The sequence below is a fragment of the Opisthorchis viverrini genome, assembly GCF_000715545.1.
Source record: "Opisthorchis viverrini unplaced genomic scaffold opera_v5_1, whole genome shotgun sequence".
NCBI lineage: Eukaryota > Metazoa > Platyhelminthes > Trematoda > Opisthorchiida > Opisthorchiidae > Opisthorchis > Opisthorchis viverrini.
In genome coordinates this window covers 2,385,539-2,402,940 of record NW_008751657.1, presented here as the reverse complement: position 1 = coordinate 2,402,940, position 17,402 = coordinate 2,385,539, and the positions used below count along the sequence as shown (strand labels likewise).

Here is a 17,402-nt window from a genome sequence, read left to right as displayed (position 1 = left end):
GAAGTACAGAGAACAGTAGGACGGCCTCGCTTACACTTAAGTTTAAGTTAGAAGCAGCAGAACAGAATCGTTTTCCTGCACCTGTATTCAAGGCTGATACAGGGAAGCAAGCAAAAATACAGCTTGGTCAGATATTTGAGTTCCGGGAGAGCCCTTGAAAATGGGCCTTATGGAACCAGCAACAAACTACCCTTGATTCTTAAGAAGTGAGTTAACAGTCAAGAAGCAGTGGAAAGAAATCATTTCAGTGAAGTGATTGGAGCTCAAGTTCTGACATATTTCTAGGTGGGTGGAAGAGAAGTCGCCTGGTGCGTTTCAGCTTTGTTTAAAGCTGACACCGCATGTGGCAGGCTTAGACTAACAGGCAGACAAGGAATTCGGGTTCAGGTATCATCAACAGTCCAACCACTTTTCTAGGTTGCTGGACTGTACTGGAGGGTTTACCCATCACCGACGAAGCGGACCTTTGGATAATGAATAGCTTGCCAGATTTCTACACGCAGAATGTACGAATCAACTTTATGGACAATTTAATTCCTGGGAGTGATGTGTCCCGTAGCGATGAGAAACTGTGGGCCACTTTGGAATAACCCAAATGATTTTTGAATTAGGCCGTTTTGATCAAGCCATTTTTTTAAAAGCCTGCAAGGACAACGAGAAACTGAACACATGAATCCCGACTTGCAGACTTGCATAAAAGTTCCTGTACACCTTGTGGACCTTAGAGTTTGGCACGTATTTTTCCTTCCTAGGTTGGTGCTTGATCAATGATTGCTCCCTCGTCAAATTCTATTCGAGACACCTATCTGCACCGTGAGCAATCCCTCCGCTGCCTCACAGCACCAAGCCTAGGAGTTGGGAAGTATTCTCTAAAATATATACATCACTCGATGGTTCCAACACTCACTGCGAAAGTGAGGTAGCATATTCTGCGCAATGCGTTACATTATGTATTGCTACTCAAAACCATTATACACATTCGCTAGGCATGCAACCCTGTGAAAATGTTGGGAGAAATGATATGCCTTGAACAATACTGCGGCGGTTGAGCTAACTGCTTGAAACACAGCAAACACGTGCAGGGCTTTCGTATGTCCCTTTTGACCATGACTTCATCATTGTAATCAAATATTTCACTTTCATTGTACGTTTTTGGTGACTTCTCCAAACAACGTCTTTAAAGAGTTCATGCACACTGTAAACCATTCAGCTTGCCCAATAAAATCCTGACATCAATCTGTTTGTCGAGTAAACAGGCAACACCATTTAGAATAACACAAAGATAGGGTGGATATATGGGTTGATAAGTTCTTATTCCATTGACCGTATTCAGCTGTTCTAACAGACAGTAAGACATGCACATACAAAGTTACACCTGTCAATTCATTTTCAGGATACTGGGTAATATTAGCAACATTTAGCTCATCAATGAACGCCAAAACATTGATTTTCATCAGTATGATTCTGTCGGTACTTCCACAACAACAACCATCCGAGCTATTTACGACTAATACAAGCGTCCAGCATTCCTGAAGTGAAAATCTGAAAATTTCCGTAGTTTAGGCTCTGGCGCGCCGTAATAGGCGTTCATGATTTCATCGTGGGAAGGGGCGGGAGACTGCATGCTTCCAAACGTCTTCACTCGTCATCAAGTTGGCACTAGCGACAATGGCGATGGCAAAAAGTCTTGACAGATTCTACTTCCTGACGTGGATAGAATAGAGCACATCAGTTAGCCATAGCTTTGGAGTCCAGTTACATTATGGCTTATAAATTTCTGCTTACTAAGAGAAATCAATGGTTAGGTTGTTGCTCACAATCAACTTTGTCATCCCTCATTTGTGATAATTGAACCAGTTCAATTTCTTTCGATGCAATGATACTCACCCTAGTCACGATAGTGCGGCACTTATATTCGACCTCAAAAAAGCAAACACAGCATTTCCAAACCCAATTTCGGCCAATTTTAGGCATATCGTTATTCCACTCTGAAAACGCTAGGACCCAAAGGAGTGAAGTTTCGAAACCAGTAAACCGAACCCGTGTCTCTCCAGGTCAGTGGTTGACCCAATATGTTTTTCGCTAGGCAAGAAATCCGCTGACCTTTTTTACTCAGCAGAGCTGCGTTATTTTGAAACATATTGGAGAACAGAGCACAATAATTACTCTTTTATCCACATATGGGGTAGCTAGTCAGATACAATTACAAGCACTTTATTAACGACAGATCCTAACACAAACAAGCACCAATCTAACCATAAACATCGTCACTTGCAAGAAACTATCGTTCGGTTTGTCCCTCTTTTCGGAGAATCATGCACCCAACCCTTGTACGAGCAAGCTGGCCCTCATTAGTAACTCACATATCCATGCTCAGCTGCTTCGATGGATATTAGAATGTCATGAGCTCTCCTACCCCCCTACTATAATTTGTTCAATTTCAGTTAACCTAACTCTCAGATGATTTGCTTTTTTAGCCTTCTGGTGACCGTCTGTCACGCTGATGTGCCACTAGAACAAAAACGCTAAACCGGGAGACATCTGGTCAGGGTGTCACAGAAATAACCGCCAGATCAACCTCGGATGAGCTCAATTCATGTGGCACTAGGTTTCTTCTGCCAACCGATGCCCGCAGAAGACACCCGTTACCTTATCGATGAAGGAAATTATTGGTTGGATATACCTGATGAGAGAACGCCTCTGTGAGTGGTGAAAAAGTTTTTTCCAGTATATGTCTTTTTGTTTATGTTGTTTTAAAAAGGGTGCTTTTACGAACTGTTGTCTTTGATGGGAGCATAAATGGCAGATTCACTTATAAATATGAATAAATAAGGTACATTAGAGAGAAAAAGATCCTTTACAGAGCTGTCGGAAGATGGATTCATTTGTACCAGCTAACCTGTATTGGTCAGAGAGGAGCGCTTGTTCGCTAATGCAGATTCACTGGCGATTTCGGTAATATCGAGAGATAAGGCAGATAATAAAACAATTGCTTTGGTTGTTGCGAGCAAAGATCATAAAGCTGGCACATATTTGGGCAACATGTGGGTTGGGATAACTTGGAATACGGAGCTTCAAATGTCGTTTTTGGTGTATCGGCTAAGAAGGGACAAATATACGTGCCATACAGTGTTTGGTTTAATATTAAGAAATGGACTGGTGATGAAACGAAATCCCACAGCTCCTTTTATACACGGCATAGAAGGAATTTAGGTAAGAATCTGATAAATAGGTCCCACAAAATTGTGTAAGGATGAATTGCTGAAGATGAACTAAATTTGTCCTGAAAGGAAACTGATACACGGATAGGTTCACAGTGAGACATCTGTGACAGACTAGTATGAAAGACAGAAGAGAAAGTCCGCCTGTCGTAAAGTTGTATGTCATCTTGTTTTGCAGAGAAGTTGGACTGTTCTGTAAGGACATTTTGCACGTCATAATTTCCACCCAACTATCAACATTTTTTAGTACGGATATCAGTAATACGATCCCAGTTCATGACACGCCTGTTGTTATCTGTTTTTCGCTTGACGTTGTGACGCAAATCACGCGGGTCATATGGCTCGGCCTCTGTTTGAATGAATGGGTGTGCCTCTGTCATTCTCAAACCGGAACTCACGATGAAACCAAACGACAAGCGGGACCACGGCTTACTTAATCAATATGAATCGTCACATCAGTCGAGTTGAGTGCGATTTTAGTTTTGAGATATGATGCTAGAAATGTTTTGTTCTTGTAAGTGTTGGATACACCTTGAGGCTGATAACTGACCTTTTACGGATCCATCGCATTTTGTGACAGCTGTAAAATAGCAGTGAGTTGGCTTCAACTGACCATTGGCTATCAAAATAACAGAAGAAAGATTCACCTCGGAGATCTTTCAGAGAAGATACGTTGTTTTATTTCGTTGACACACTTCAAGGAGGTGAGTGGTATGTAAGAAGAGATGAAACTGTCACCTATAGTTTTAAATGCCAGACTGATTTGTGTGTGTGAGAAATATGGTCGAAAGTCAAGGAGACCATCTGAAACAGTGGTTTCTAACTGTTTGGACCCTGTGTACAGATCGTTATTATCATGGAAGCATGAGGTTTTGCATTTGACCACATATTAAAATCCGTTTGCAACATGGCCGTTGGCTTAAAAGTGTTTATTAGTCTATGATTTTGGACAGATTGACCTTTGGGTAACTGATTTGGCAGTTATTATCATCCTACGCGTATCTGCAAATGCTTTGTGGTCCTGCTAGCAAATCTGGAACCAGGGATTAGACTGACTTTCGCGAGTGTGGTTCATGATTTCCTTCTAATCGGATCGGAACGGATCTATCTGAGTAAAAAGATTCAACCCATTTGGATTATATATCCCACTGACTGTTTCCGATAGTTTCTTGATTTTCTCCGGAACTGTTTACTTGACGCCAACACCCTCAGTGGATAGTCATTCCTATAGAGAAAATTCTTGAATAAATGAGCCTACCCTGCCACTCCACCAAGCTGGAAAAATAACTTTTCTACTATGGCACACTTCCATCCAAAGTGGTTAAAACTTTTATCTTTCAAATAATACTACTTGGTCAAAAGGGATTTTCTGAAGATACCACGGGATGACCGTCCTTTTTTGCAGGAGGGCTTTTTTGGTTGTCCTCTTTAAATCTCGCCCCAAACCTTAAATTTATATAGTTGTTATTAAGTAGCTGGTCCACTGGTGTTATTTACTACCATGGAAATAAGAAGAATCCACTAAAACAACGGAAACTGTCCGTCAGTTTTACAGATCAGTTGGGATTTGATGACTCAAGAAAAGTCAACCAACGTTAAACACGGGCAAGTGTATGGCTATTTTGACACTGCAGTTCTCGCGAACCTATTATGGACTGGCATCCATTTCCAGATTGACCAGTCACATCAATGGAAGCCGATGGACACCCGCACACAAATGCGTAGGGTCACATACGGTTTGCGTTGGGCAGCATATGCATCCATCCTCGTGTAAAACCGAGGAACCAAGGCCAGAGGGGGGAAAACTTACAGAGAGATTCGAACACATAAACAGAAAAAGAGCATGAACAGTCCGCATAAAATCGAACTTGGCTACTCGGCACCTGAACTTGATTCGTGGGAGGAATAGTGTCGATCATTCTTCAGTCACGCAGCTTATTTTAAATGTATAGTCCCAACCTATCCAACATGAATACCTGCAGAACAAAATGCTGTTACGAATCTTCGGGACCGTTCAATGGTTCGTAAAATGTGAGTATTTTGAAGAGGAGTAAAAACAGGTCAGTGTCTATTTGCTGAGAAGTCATTATACGCCAAAAGGACTCCAAGGGACATCATTAAAACTCGATTGAAAAACTATTCCAGTTACAGTTCGATCAACTGTAGACAAATAGTTGTGTTACCACTAGTGTTTGGAACGCTGCAGGCTAGAAGTTCTTAAAAGCTTCGTGAGATCCTAGCAGCTGACGATCTTCAGTAAGAATGAAACAGCTGTGAAGTACTTGTCGGCCTTCGGAATGAATTCGTTCTGCTTTCGTAGTGAAATCTAGATATGTTCAGTATTCCAGAAGTATACGCTCTTTGAAGGACGACAGCAGTGTCATCATAGTTGACTTTAAAACAATGCAGTGAACCGCTCAATCTAGTTACTCCAACTGGGTTTTCGGGAAATTATGGCTTGCGTCAATCACGCCACATTCTGTTCGAAATTCGCATTCGCTTTGCTTCATTTGACTTGTGTCCTACTCTGTTCCGTTTGTTTTGTTTTATATTACCTCTTCATCAACGGCAGAAAAGAGCTAGTTCTGATTCTGGCGTATAACATGTAATTACACCCAGAAGAGATGGAAAGAAAAGTAGCACTGTATACAGTGAAATCCCAGTTGAACACGCTCGAGAAAAGATGAGCGCTTCAGAAAACGTTACAGCCTTTTCTAGGTTGAGCGACCATAAAGGTTGAGCAGACTGTACAGTTTGTGTTTGCTTGTTACCAGGAAATGTATGGGCCGATTTGGTGCTCCACTTATTGTAGGGTACTGGGTTTGTGTGACTCACAATGAACATATCACTAAGTTGACCTAACATTATCACAGTGGGAGGTGGTTGCTATATAGTGGTACCATTGCACATACCAACTGAACCAACCAGCGGGAAACGTTTTTGAGTCAACCAGAGGCAGCTAGCCTTACTGTTGAATAGAAGTGGAAACTCGTTTTTCTTGCCGACACATAACATCCAGGGTAACCAAACATTTTTGGTTTGTAATGGAAGAGATTATTGTGGTTTGTGTTGGTGTTGTTTTTATTCTTGATGAAAGTATACGAAAGAAATTTTCCATCAGACTTGTTCCAGCGTAACTTGGGCTGCGTACTTAATAGGCACCTTATGTCGTGGGGAATGCCATCAGGCCGGTGAAGCAGTTCGTTTCGGGCGCTCAGAGGAAGAAGAAATCAGAAATCCGACTCGGTATTTCATGAATTCGGGATCTGTGGTCACCATTCATTTTTACGTAATGGCCACGCGAGGTTTGCCGTTTCTAAAGAAGTGATTCACTCGCTTGGTTTGTTTCCCTGGTGAAATGCTACTTGTAAAACAGGTTGCAACCTGTTACTGAAACATGTGAGTAAACCAAGAAAGCAATACCTAATGCAATAACAGACAGCTGACCTGGAAAACTACAGGTTAATAATACAGATCAGAATGAACCAATAAGCATCACCCAAACAAGCGTGCGGTGAAGTGACCAGAGGTACCACGTGATGGTGTGATTGATCAAATGCTCAGGTAAACAAGCCAAATATAGACCGTCTTACTTGTGTGAAGACATAGCAGACTTCAAGTTAATAAAAACTGACGAATTCTCGGATACCACTCCGGGTTACTGATTGTTCCAAACGTTAAAACACAACCTGAAACAGAACAAAGAGATTATGGAGACGCTACGTGGAACTTTTAGCTGGTTTTCGTATGTGGAAATTCTGTAGGAGGCCCAGCCTTCCATACAAGAGTATGTTGTTGAGTAGACTGTTGTTGGTTTGTTGACTGAAATTGGTGACTTTGATCAAACAGTCCAACTTCGGGGACAAGTCAGATGTCAGAAAATTCCGGAGGGGGGGGGAGGGGGGAGGGCGAGATGGCCCAAGTGGTTAGAGCGCGAATTTACTGACCGGAAGGTCCGTGGTTCGAACCCGACCTCTATCTAGGCTTTGGCAACCTGGCAGTGTTCCGACCCTCGTGCAACCTTCCGGTGGCATAGCAGTTAGGCACCGAAAGGGTGCTATATCTGAAGATTTTCTTCAGGAGTTTCGAACAAACTCAGTTCAGTAACCTTGATTATACCTTTTCTATTCGGTTCATGTACTTGTGATGTTCGGTGAAAAACTCGTACCCAGTACTACTAACGGTGATCTTGTGAGGGTGGAACTCATGAACTGGTGCCCAGTTGACGATACGACAGTAGCGGTTGAAAAAGTATGACTGTGTTAGTTGGTGAGGTTGGTAGGTAGAGCGTCGGACGATAATTCTCATCAACTGTTGGAGGAGCTTTTCGTTTACGGAGCTAAAGTACTCAACAGTTGTAAACGTTTCACTCTTCCCTAACCATACCCTATTTATCATTTTCGGAAAAGTCTGGTAACACTCGATACATTTATTGCTGGGCAACGTCTCACTTTTGACACAAAACCTTCGTCCAGCCAAGTGACCAGGTTTATGATGATGATGGTGATGATGTCGATGATTGTGATGATACTGAGGACGGCATTGTTGATATTTAACAATGGTGCCGAGCCAACTACATAAATTCATACAACTTCTACTAATAGATTGTTATTTTACGTCATATAAACCTTATACTTTACTTACAATTTACAATTTGTCTCTGATGTCCTATGGTTCTCCAGTACGTGGAGATACAACCTAAACGTCTGAGAATGCAAGGACTGCGAAACAGCAACTTCAAGGAGGTGATATTACTCCAAGTTTGTACCATTCACTCTTAGGACTACCTTAGACACAAAAGTTATCTAAATGCATATTCAAAGGGTGTATCTTCACTGAATAGATTCAGGTTCTACCCTTCCATTTACAGTGGCCAGTACTTTTGCCTGCTTGAAGTCAAAAAATCAAGTTTGCTATTGACATCCGAGTTGCAAATCATTGTCTCGTTTGCCTTAACAACCGCTAGGAAACCTAGTTAGGATGCAGTTTTCTAGTAGTGTAAACAAACTGCTGATGAGAATAGATCATTGGTTGTACTGAGGCGAACGTACGGGATTTCAATGCTTGTGTTGTGCTCCACTCGATGTACACGTGACATATCGCCTGATAGGGGGGAGGGCGAGATGGCCCAAGTGGTTAGAGCGCGAATTTACTGACCGGAAGGTCCGTGGTTCGAACCCGACCTCTATCTAGGCTTTGGCAACCTGGCAGTGTTCCGACCCTCGTGCAGCCTTCCGGTGGCATAGCAGTTAGGCACCGAAAGGGTGCTATATCTGAAGATTTTCTTCAGGAGTTTCGAACAAACTCAGTTCAGTAACCTTGATTATACCTTTTCTATTCGGTTCATGTACTTGTGATGTTCGGTGAAAAACTCGTACCCAGTACTACTAACGGTGATCTTGTGAGGGTGGAACTCATGAACTGGTGCCCAGTTGACGATACGACAGTAGCGGTTGAAAAAGTATGACTGTGTTAGTTGGTGAGGTTGGTAGGTAGAGCGTCGGACGATAATTCTCATCAACTGTTGGAGGAGCTTTTCGTTTACGGAGCTAAAGTACTCAACAGTTGTAAACGTTTCACTCTTCCCTAACCATACCCTATTTATCATTTTCGGAAAAGTCTGGTAACACTCGATACATTTATTGCTGGGCAACGTCTCACTTTTGACACAAAACCTTCGTCCAGCCAAGTGACCAGGTTTATGATGATGATGGTGATGATGTCGATGATTGTGATGATACTGAGGACGGCATTGTTGATATTTAACAATGGTGCCGAGCCAACTACATAAATTCATACAACTTCTACTAATAGATTGTTATTTTACGTCATATAAACCTTATACTTTACTTACAATTTACAATTTGTCTCTGATGTCCTATGGTTCTCCAGTACGTGGAGATACAACCTAAACGTCTGAGAATGCAAGGACTGCGAAACAGCAACTTCAAGGAGGTGATATTACTCCAAGTTTGTACCATTCACTCTTAGGACTACCTTAGACACAAAAGTTATCTAAATGCATATTCAAAGGGTGTATCTTCACTGAATAGATTCAGGTTCTACCCTTCCATTTACAGTGGCCAGTACTTTTGCCTGCTTGAAGTCAAAAAATCAAGTTTGCTATTGACATCCGAGTTGCAAATCATTGTCTCGTTTGCCTTAACAACCGCTAGGAAACCTAGTTAGGATGCAGTTTTCTAGTAGTGTAAACAAACTGCTGATGAGAATAGATCATTGGTTGTACTGAGGCGAACGTACGGGATTTCAATGCTTGTGTTGTGCTCCACTCGATGTACACGTGACATATCGCCTGATATGTTTAGGCTTACAGAGACGTAAGATCGGATGACACAGGGCGTTGCCATCTTCAAACACAAACATAAAAGTCGTACGAATGATCACCAGAACTGCCTCTAATGGCAGTCATATGTATGGCTGTTAGGCTTCCAAACGCCAGCGTGCCCGAGGAAATGAAAAATTTGCAGCCATTAAAATCCGATGAAGGTGGTTGGGAAATACTGGTGGTCATCGATGCTGGTTTGGATCCTCTCAGGTGTTTAGCTGGCCATTGTGGGTTTAAACGCATTCACTTGTTTGAGGAACACCAAAACGTTGTACACTATCGTTATAGTGACCTAGTGACCGAATCGATCTTACTGTATTCGAGAAGTCAGCTTGATGTGCAAAAGTCGAAAGAGACATTGTGAATTGTGAATTCACCCTACTTTCTACAACTCTTCCAACCTTGTTTATTGCAGTGCAAAATGCATGCAATTCCGGGGAGTTTCTTCTAGTTGGTGATGAAGCATCATAGAATTTAGCCCCACATGAATGAACAGCTGCTCAACTGATATACATCCAGAAAAGGTATAACAATGCTAACGTGACCTCCCACCAACTAACCTAGCGCTTATCTTCCACAGCCACGTGAATTCAATAAGGACAAAACCAATGGACTGTTTACCTGTACCCTCCAAACCCCAAGTTCCACGAATTCTGTGAATTCTCCGAGGTGGATTCTGATTGAAAAATATACTTTTAAGCAGCCCACCTTCCTCTCTCAAAGACTGATAATTTTTGGCCATGTATTACAGAAGTAATGTAAGCACTTTTTTAGACAAATGACTAAGAATGTGAAAACTTGTCCTGCGCTTTTCTGAACAGTGCATTCAAAAGGGCTACTTTTTTCACCATAGCTAAAACATTTTGAAGAACTAAGACCAAACAGCTGGCAAGCGGCCCTCTTCTGGCTCAGGAAGTTTCGTCAATACAACATTTGGTAGCATTTTTTGTCATCAATTTAACCAGGAATTCTTAACTGGGTAATCACCTGAGATATGATATAATCCAAGGTAACCTTACTCAGTGGTGGCTATGCGAAAGTCCAAAAAGAGGAATAAGTGGAAAAACAGGTTTTCAATGAAAGATTTTTTTGACACGGGTGGGTGTAGACATTGTACTTCAGCAGAAAATGTCAAAAAGAATATGCAGTTGCTCTCTGATAAACCATAAATGACTTATCGTCGCTTCTGTTATCGAAATTATTGTTACAAAGCACTGTCATCTAGGCTCAACTGATTTGTTTTTCATTTGTGAGCATAGTTATCCCTCCAAAGAAGTACCTTTAGGATGAATTAGACTGTATCCTCGACAGTATCGTTTTCGATAGCCAGTATTTTTGAACGTGTTCGACGGCTGGATGTGATGGAAGTGCTCATGTTAACAAGCGTGAGTATGTGGAAGTGAGACGTATTCCAGAGCATCAGAGAGACGTTTTCGCAAGCATGTGGCCTGAGTCAAAACACTAGCCAGACTAGATTAGGATTCGCAGTCTTATCTTCTATAGATCTAATAGATTTATCACATGATACATCTATGCTGCGTGTTCCAAAATGTTACTGAGCAGTCTAAACCAGGTTGAATTTCTGGTTTCTGGAGAGCAGAAAGAGCGGTAGGTATATTGGTCTTTACTTTTGATGGTCAACTTCAAAACCCAAGCAAGTAGAAAAGAGCACAGTAGTTGTGATTCCTCTTTTTGGGGAACTAATTCGCCAACCAAGAAATTAACAACGAGTACCTTCCGTTTGAATAAGACAAGAAAATGATTTATTTTCTCTTCACTGATGGCTAAATGCGGTAGTTCGTTTATTCAGCAGGGTCTTTTGATCATATCCTCCAAGAAGACTGCCTCTTCTGGCATATATTCTTGTGGGCTGAGTATAAACTTCCTGGGACCATTAGTAGACTGCATAGTAATAAAGTAAGCATTAGTTATTTGGCTGTAACACCCTTTCGGTGCCTAGTTGCCATGCCAACCGAAGGTATTATGAGATCCGAAATACTGTCAGGTTATCCAAACCTATATAGGAGGAATCGCAATGCTGGTTTTGGGTTTGAACCATGGACCCTTCGGTCAGCATGCTTACACCTTAACCACGTAGACATCTCGAAAGTGGCTATGTGGTGGCATCATAAATCTTGTGCTGATTATCATTGATCATTATGACTCAGGAACTGCAGAAAACTACCAGATTTAAAGTCCTTTGACCAGCAGGTTTTACTAACAAACTCTGTTATTACGGTGGCGACCAAAACATGAGGTAAACCTGAGTGCGATGTGTGTAGAACTTAAACCGGATGTAGAACCTCTTTATCTCTGTAACTCTGGAATAGATTGCACTTCTCCAGTTTGCTTTAGGCAAGCCAATCTTGGTGGAACGTCGTTCTTTAAAATCAATGAGCTAGGAGGGAAAAGGCTGTAAGATGTCGAAATCTCAGTCTTTCCTCTTTAATCACAAATTATAAGTGGGAATAAATAGCAGTGAAACCGTGGGAAATGGAATCAGTTGTACGTGGTTCAGAACAGGTTTGCTTTACAAGTTAAATGCAGTATCTTTTGTGCACACAAGCTGGATCGATATTGATTGGAAAACATGGCCCTAATGAAAGTTAGCAATTCCAAGCTGACGCAGAGCAGTAAAATTCTGAACGTTGTAGAATGTGTGATTGACCTCACCATGCCTTCAGTATACCTCGGTCTGTGCTTGCACCCATATGATATTTTTCAACCTTAATTTTTGGAAACTGTCATTATATACAATATATTTGGATTCCAAAACTCGAACGTAGCGGAGAACCAAGGTTTGTACCAAACAACCAATGTCACAAAGGTAGTTGCGATCACAACTGTGCTTGCGAGCTCCTATACTGCGTGCTCAAAAAGATGAGGCAAAGATGCGTGAGCTGAGCAACTTAAGTTAGAATGGATTGGCAGCTGAGCGAAAATGACTTGGAGTATTGTGCTTGTATGTCTGTAGAAATGCTCCGGTGTAACAGAAGTTCCTCGAATCGCATATCTGTTAGTTCGGCGCAGCTGCTGGTGATAATTTACACATCATCAACGACCTATGTTCGACGGTGACTACGGTTGATAAGGTTAGCTGGAGCACAAATTGAATTCAAAGACTCGACTCCAGACAGTTTGATTCACTTACCTCTCAGTAATCGGACGTTGATACTAGAATGTATGGTGAGCGAACTTAGCCTGTTTGTTACTCTCACGCTGCTGGGTCATTTGGAACAACGGCCGGTTGAGGGGTGTTTCAGATAGTCAGCGACAGCCCGGAAAGTTCTTACTACTAGCTCAATTGACAAAGCAATCAAGTGGCTGCACATTTCACCACAACCTATGCCGGTTATAAATGATCTGACCTTAATGTCGACCATTCCAGTGATAACGGCTCAAGCCTTCACACAGACGAGGTTCGCACATCCAGAGCTTGCACAGAACGCGATGCTCAAATGAATAGAACGCGACATATAAGCTCAAAATTGACTCATAAAACGAGTGCAAACTAGTTTGTATAAGGCTATTCTGTCTGTCCATTCATCACTGAAACCACATGATATTATATGCGTAGAAGCGCCAAACAAGCGCGAAACATATACGCTTGGCGGATTTATGGATGATTTGTCATACGAATAATGCAGTACAACACAACGATCATGTGAAATAGGAAACGTGCGAAATGACTTCATTTTGGAGTAAGTGTGATGTAACGATGCGTAAGGATTTTCGTTGTCGGACAAACTTGAGTAAGCATTCCTCGGTTGACTGGGTCGATAGATAATCGTACCGAACCATCAGATACAAATGAAGGGTGCGTCTTGGAAGCCTCAGTTGATATTACTTCCTCTCTTGCATTCTTTTGTTTTTAAAACTATTAAACTTTTTTGGGAACATCCGAGCGTGACAGTGTATCGGTGTGCATGTCAGCACGGATTTTAGAGACTACTGTCACCCTTTATATTGGCGTATGGTTTCGAGCCCTTATTCCGTGCCTTTGAAGTTCTCTTGCTTAAGTAAGCGCTTCGTTGCATCGATATCGCTTCCTAGACAAGCTGTTCACCAGTTGATGACAAGAAATTTAAGACAAAAGTATGCGCGTTTACCAAGGATATTTAGAGCTACATTAAACATGCTTTTTAGCTTTCTGTTTAGTCTTTCAGTGCTGCTTGAAAGCGTTGCCACAGTTTTGTATGAACACTGAGCAGTAAATTTGATACCTTAATGCATTTGAGTAAACGAATTAGAAAGGCTTTAGAGTAAGCAACATTTTCAGTTACGTGACCCATTGCTTAGCCAACACAACTCTTTGAATAGTTTTGTCGATTCTCTAGACTCAGGGGAAACATACTCGAAGAGATTTATCTGTTACTCAATCTTCACTGGTGTTCTACTTGCTTCCATATGAATAGGTGTGAGGCAGTCTCGTTAAGTTTTGTTGCCGACGCGTCTACTCGATTAACCTGACAAAGTTTCGCATTCTCCAAATCGTATGAGCTTAGTATTTGAGCATTCATACGGTAAACAAAACCAGCGGAGTTCAATGGTTCCCGGTTAGTTTACGAATACCCATGCATCACAGGAGAAGTATGACCACCTCAGGATGTATCGTGGTTCATTTAGGCGTTGTCTGTCTCACTTTTATACGCTCACTTTTTTAAAATGCAAATCGTGATATCAGCCATCTCAAAAACACCCATGAGGACCATTTGGTCATGTAAAGTAGTTTTAGCTCAGTAGATCGGTCATCGGGAAGAGCACAAGGAATCGGTTTCTTTTCAATTAGAGAATAGTATAGGTTGGTTGTTTGGAACCGCGCATTTTTCAGCCGCACGTTTAAAAAAATGATTGTCTGTAGTTCACCTCTGCTAGCTCCGTAGAAAGCAAAACACTTTTTGCCCGAAAGGCCTAGAAGCAACAACACATTGGGCTCAAAAAGGTCGAGCTGGTGAGTCTTTAGTCAATTTTACCATTCTACTTGTTATTGTTTCATTCTTCACCAACCTCCCATGCGTCTTAAACGCAAGTCACTTTGGTGAATTCACTCACTATTTAGACCGTTAGCGGTGGATGACGTAATAAGAGTGTATCGTAACAGGGGCATGCTGAGTTTAGCACGACATAAAATCACGGATTCTCCAGCGAACAGCACATGCTGTAATCTGCGTTGACGGCTACATCTCAGGTGACTAGCTTTAGGTACAACCCCATGTAACCAACAAAAATGCTTTCTAAGTGATCTAACTACTAAGTCTTTCTAGATTTCTTCATTCCTACCCACTACAGGTTAACTGGGCTGTGCAAGAAACTGAAATCCAGCATTTATCTCTCAAATCCTCAGTTAGGCCAATGGTTATAAGCCAGTGAGCAAGTTTCACTGACAATGTAATAACGTAGTGAAAAAGAACAGCGAGCCCAACGATGTACCGCATCACTTGAGCTCTCACTTCTGATGGTTTCTTCTTAGCTCATCATGACTCATCCCTAGTGTTTTGTTCAATGCACAGCCAATTCCTCGGTAGACCATAAGTGCTTCCTTCTTCTGCCTCTGTGGAACAATAGTTTTCAGCAACCTTGTGAGTAGTTTCACTCCTGAAAAAAATTAAATGGAGGCTCATTTACGTCGCTCTTCAGGACTCGGCGGCCCAAAATTGAAAGGCAGAACATTTTTTATCTCGGGTTCTCCTTAGATATATGTTGACCATTGTTGATGGTGGCAGTTGACCTTCGTGAGTTTCATCCAGAAAGTGAAACAGTGAAGCATCGGGTACGGCAATGAAGCATCGATGTTGAACACTGATGTCATGGTGTCAATGAGGATGATGATCCAGAAAATACGACCGTTCGCATTCTACGGTGTCCACCTTCTGTGGAATGATTTGTCATTTTTATGTAAGTGTTTCCTCTGTACTACTTGTTCATTTGATACCCAGTACCTGTAGGCTTCAAAGAGCGCCTGGAAGCTAGCAGCACTAATAGGGATTCTAACCAAGCCTAACACCGGCGATGTCACGCTCACTGAAAAATACAATACAGACTTCCTGAATCCTCTGTCTAATTTGAGTGAGACGATTCCAACATCAACCGAATTATGTTGGAGGACATGTTTGTACTGTTCGACAGGGATTTAAGAATAACTAAGAGAGAGATAGTATTCCATTTCTCCATCCTTAGGTAATTATTATTTTTCTCGAAAGCTGAATTGCACCCTTGCTACAGCTTCCTCAATTTGCCGCAGATTTAAAATTGTACTCAACTATCGAATAATCCAGGTAATAAAGTTTGGGATATGCATATTGCTTACACAGGAGGGATCATTTTTAGGAAATAGACACCATTTGCGGCTAAACACACTCATTTGCAAAGAAATTCGGTCTCGTGAGGGACTCACCTGGAACCCAGCCGAATCTCTTAGAAACATCATAAACGAGAGATTCAGCCGGGTGCAAGGCAAGACCGAACTTGTTCGCAAATGAGTGTATTTCGCTAATTTCGTGCAATTTTGTTTCAAGTAGAACAAGAAGTGCGAAATCGGTTGTGGACTGTTGAAGAAGTTTCAGTAACCTTACGAGTAGTGTAGTACGCCTTTTGTGGCTGTTTAGACGATTATCCTCCTGTTAGACCAGACCAGCTTACATAATAAAGTACACTTTCCAGTGACCTTTTCAGACAGAAGAATGCTCATCATCAAAACCGGTGACATGTGTTGTGGTTCGCACACTTTCGTCAGTGCGTGTGCGCAAATGTGACTGGCTACATGGAAGTGACCTTTCATTTAGTGTTATTCGACAAACCTGATGTTTACCCTATAACAACCCCATATCGCGCTGAGATCACAGGATGATAACCTACGCATTCCGCACACTTCTGTATTTTTCTCCTTTTGGGTCGCAGAGAAATTTCCCGAGGGCGCACAAAAAGGCGCTATCCGGAGGCAAACTGAGAAAAGAAACAGAGGAATCTGATAATCTGCAAAAAGGCGCTATCCGGAGGCAAACTGAGGAATCCGATAATCTAGCGAAGTTGGACGATATTCTCATCTGGCTAGTCCAGATGAGCAAATTCTAATGTAATACTTGCTCACTGTAGAAATCACCATAGGATGACGGATACCACCTTAGCCAGGAAATGCAGCATCTGCCAATCGGTTTCAGGGATTTTCAACTATAGTATAATGTTAGGTTCATGGGAAACTATTAGTGTACTAGTCTACGAACTGTGCAGGACGGCAAAAGCGTGCGACTGACCATCGGACCTTGATCCACCAAACTGACTTGTTGTAAACTGCGGGACAGAGTCAAGTTTGCTCCACGAGGCAATCATTTTTTTACAGTCTTTGCGTCAGTGTGATTTCTGCTACGCAACAGGACATGGAACCCAGTTCTGAACAAAAATAGCTACACCGAGTACATTAACAAAAATGAAATTTCGTAGTAACTTGTGCGGTTTGCGTCCCGTTACTGTCATAGCGTTGCTCAGCATGAGGATACTCAATAGAATTACATTATCAAGTGCAGTGCATGTGGGTTCAGGTAATCACGAAAGCTACCACGCTTTTGCATGTCCAAATCCATCATAAGCTTAGGACGGAAACCCTAAGGATATGGTAAAAAGCGGGATCGTAACAATACTAATCAGTGAACCATTTACAACCCATTCTAATTTGCGTCTGTGCCTTAGGGTCATCAGTCAGCTATCAGTGAGTAATCTTAACTAGTTTGTCATCTTCGTACCATGAAGAGCTTCTGGCTGGGGGCATATTTTGAGGTAAGCTTACGTGGCCGTTTTATAACAGATATCGATTAAGTGGCTGAGAAAACCCGTGGCAGCGC

General features: G+C 41.9%; 1 protein-coding gene across 1 annotated transcript in view; it reads left to right on the top strand.

Moving 5' to 3' along the window:
• The window catches only part of T265_00034 (hypothetical protein), a gene marked incomplete at both ends in the record, with an annotated part of 82,312 nt that overhangs the window by 993 nt on the left and 63,917 nt on the right, over positions 1-17,402 (top strand). The window lies entirely within an intron of this gene.